This window comes from Elephantulus edwardii, unplaced genomic scaffold (assembly GCF_000299155.1).
Source record: "Elephantulus edwardii isolate Elephantulus edwardi_28Jun2011 unplaced genomic scaffold, EleEdw1.0 scaffold00141, whole genome shotgun sequence".
Classification (NCBI taxonomy): domain Eukaryota; kingdom Metazoa; phylum Chordata; class Mammalia; order Macroscelidea; family Macroscelididae; genus Elephantulus; species Elephantulus edwardii.
The window spans coordinates 1,142,154-1,145,922 of record NW_006399891.1 but is presented as its reverse complement, the minus strand read 5'-3'; the positions used below and the strand labels follow the sequence as shown (position 1 = coordinate 1,145,922).

Here is a 3,769-nt window from a genome sequence, read left to right as displayed (position 1 = left end):
AACTCAAGCAGGAGTTAGGGGGAACTTTGGAATATGGCCATAGTCAGTGGATAAATTCCCGAACAGCCATTGAAAACTTTGCCCTGACAGCGAAGACTGCCGCCCAGATGCTCCAGATGTTTGGGACCCGCTTTGGTGAGACAGAGTTACCTAGAGGTGTGCAGTGCACTGAAGACCTTCTCCTGGCCCATATGAGACAACGAGACAAATTGAAGGATGAGCTGAGGTCCCTTAGAAAAAATAAGGGGGCGTTTTGCTGACATGCATCCAGGTACGAGCAGCCAAAAACCTCACAAGCAAACTCAGTCCCAATGATGGTCAGAACGTCTCCTCTATGGGCAGACTGTTGGTGCAGTTGGATGAAACAGAAAAAGCCTTTAGTCACTTTTGGTCTGAGCATCACCTGAGGCTTACCCAGTGCCTACAGCTGCAGCGCTTTGAGCAGAACTTTAGTGAGGTTAAAACGACCCTGGATAACTTATTGGAAGAAAAAGCTGAGTTTACAGACATTGGAGACAGTGTGATACGCGTGGAACAACTTCTTAAGGAACACAAAAAACTGGAACAAAAGGGCCAGGAGCCATTGGAAAAGGCCCAGTTGTGCGCACTGAGTGGGGACCAGCTCGTCCAGAGCCATCAGGCCCAAGTGTGTGGAGCTCAGGCACCTCTGTAATGACTTCAGCAATGAAAACAAGAAAAAGCATGACATCTTGAGGAGATCTTCAGAGTTGCATCAACAGCTGGACAAGGTCAGCAAGTGGTGTGAAGCGGGAATCTATCTCCTAGATTCCCAAGCTGTAGACAAGTGCCAGTCACGAGAAGGGGTTGACATTGCCTTGCACGACATTGAGACATTCCTGAGCACAGACAAAGTTGCCCAGCTCCAAGGAGTTTTACAACCAGTTTGAATTGATACGCACGTTTGACTTGAAGGCCAAAGCCCAGAAAGTCCTGCGGAAGCTGGGCAATATGCAAGAAATATTTGACAAAAGGCAAGTGAGCCTGAAGAAACTGGCCACCAAACAGACTCTCCCAGTGCAGCCTGTGGCCCCCTATCCTGAGTCCTCTCCAAAATGGGCATCACCGAAGGATCTCTGCTGTGGCTTCTCCTCAGAAAATATCAGAGGATTCTCCTACAGAGACAGATTTGAACCTCTTGAGAAAGGAAGGTGATGAGACTACCTTTGAAATCAAGAATGAAGAAGAAATAGTTGAAAGCAGTCAAGATTTGGAGAATCCTGAACTGGAACAACCTGACAGTCTTGAAACTCTCTCCTAGCAGGCTCCTTATACAGAACTTATTCAAGATGGAAGAAATTTTATATAAAAGAAATAAAGAGCATAATTGATGGATATATCATGCCAATGGATTTTATTTGGCTGGAGCATCTGATTCCAGATATTCTTCAAATAAGAAGGATGACCTCTTTGGGAATATTAGAGAACCTTATGAATTTCACAAGAGGACTTTTCTAAAAGAATTGGAAAAACGCGCTGAAAATCCTGAACTTCTGCAAGTTACTTTCTCAAGAGAATCACATCATCAGCCCTTCCCTGTCCACCTCCTGCATAGGCCATCCATGGACTCCTTGGACTAGTGAGTGAGCCTCCTCTGGAGCCGGAACAGGCACAGAGAACTATTGGACCGGACGCCGCTCTCCATCCAGAGCTTTCCTGTGACAATCAGAAAGATGATCCTCATGCCTGCTGCTTCTTAAAATCGTTGCCCTTTTTTGTTCTCTCCCAAATATATAAAGTTAAATATTTTAAAAAAAACTATTATAAAAGTGCTTATTCCACATGGTCAAATTTTTGTCCCAGAAATATGATAACAATTTGTATTTTATATGATTGTATTTAATTATTAGTTTTAAATGTGAGTCTTTTTAGAACATATTTTATATAAAAGTATTGCATTGTCATATTATATTTTATGTAAATAAGTGCACAATTCAAGACAGTTTGGGTTAACTTAAACTCTACAAACACATTCTTTTTCTATTACTTAAGAATTTCCTAATTGAATGTCCTTAAATGTCACTGTTTTTACCCTTGCTACTTTTTCACATGCAATTGTGTAAAACATCTTTTTAGAACAGTCTCAACTAAAATCTCAACTCAATCTCAAAATCTGGGTTTGAATGAATCTTGCATTTAGTATAAAATTAGGAATCATAAAAACCTGGTAACCAGTCTATGTATTGTTGTTGTTGTTGTTGAGTCAGAATTGATCCATAGCTGACTCTCCAGCTGACTTTCTCTAAGGAAAATAATGGGTGTCCATTTTCTTTTCCTTCAAATCAAAGCAGCCAGCTGCTGAGAGCCAGATTTCTCAAGTCAGCATCACCATACAAAAAGAAACCCTGGATGCCTGATGTTGCTATCTTATCCATCACTGGTAGATCAATCGAGTAGAACGAGTAGATTCTTCTGACTCATTCTCTGTTCATCATATATAAACCAAGATAAATTTCCTAATTCAAAATGGAGTCATAGAAAATCCATAATACACCAAATCAGCAACTGTTCTTGATAAGAGAATCATGTTTTATCTAAAACACCCAGACTCAAAATCAGAGGGTAACATACTCTGAATACACTTATGAATCCTTTAGGGATTTCATCAAGAATTTTAGTAGAAAAATACCTCCTTAGATGAGATTTAGAGTACTCACACTCCTCACAAAGTTCTGAAACCATAGTTCTTTTTAAATTACTAAAAAAGTAACAGATTTAGCTCATCAAGTACTTACCACTATTGTTATTTTATCAAGAGTAGTTAAGGTCAATGATATAGGGGTCAATACAGAACAAGATTCAATTATTGTGATCTTCTGAATTCACTTTCCGCTGAGAGTAAATATTCAACAGCAACAAACATTATTCTTACATGGCTGGTGATCATGGCCTAGGAAAGATCATTAATGTATCTTTTAGTACTCCCCCAAGGGAAAAAAAAAAAAGTAATTTGGCAGACACTGATTTGTAGCAAAGTTGATTTTCAAAAGGTAAGTTTTAAGGTCATGTTTTCTATTGAGATGAAATATAACTGCGTTCCTTTTATATACAAAGAAAATGCGGTAGGAACAATTAAGTTCCTGCTGTGGTGTGAGAAAATACCATGAATCAAAATGCAGAGCATCTGAGAGCTGCTATTCACCTCAGATCCTGCAGAGGATGACACAACTGCTCAACAGAGCACTGGAAAAAAATGAACTAATTTTTTAAAAATTGACAGTTTCTTTTATTCTCTGTTCTATGTTGCTTCTGATGAACACAGAAATAAAATTATAAGAGGGAAAAAAGAGAACTTGAAAATATAGTTGTTGAGCTCTTTGAAAAACTTTGAGTCTTTAAGCTTATTGTTAAATGCCATTGACTTGTTTATAACTCACAACAACTCTATGAACAACAGGTCAAAATCCTAATATCCCTTACCATTCTCATGGTATCATCCATGCTCAAGCTCACTGTAGTCATTGTGCCAGTGTCTCTCATTGAGGGTCTTCTCTTTCACTGACCCTCTATTTTTCATACATGAAATATTGTTGCAAGGACTGGTGCCGCCTGACAACATGTCCGAAGTTGTTATTGTTGTTGCTTTTATGTGCTATCGAGTTGCCTATGACTTATAGTGACCCTATGTACAATAGCCCTATACTCTGCTCTATCCTGTGCCAATCTTATTGCCTCCAACATACTAACCCCCATTACCCAGTCACTGAATCAATCCATCTCATCAAGTGTCTTTCTCTTCTCTGCTATATCC

The 3,769-nt window shown here is 39.3% G+C and overlaps 1 pseudogene; it reads left to right on the top strand.

Moving 5' to 3' along the window:
- LOC102852136 overlaps positions 1 to 1,598 on the top strand; it is a 4,780-nt pseudogene extending 3,182 nt beyond the window's left edge.
- Positions 1,599 to 3,769: the final 2,171 nt, after the last annotated feature.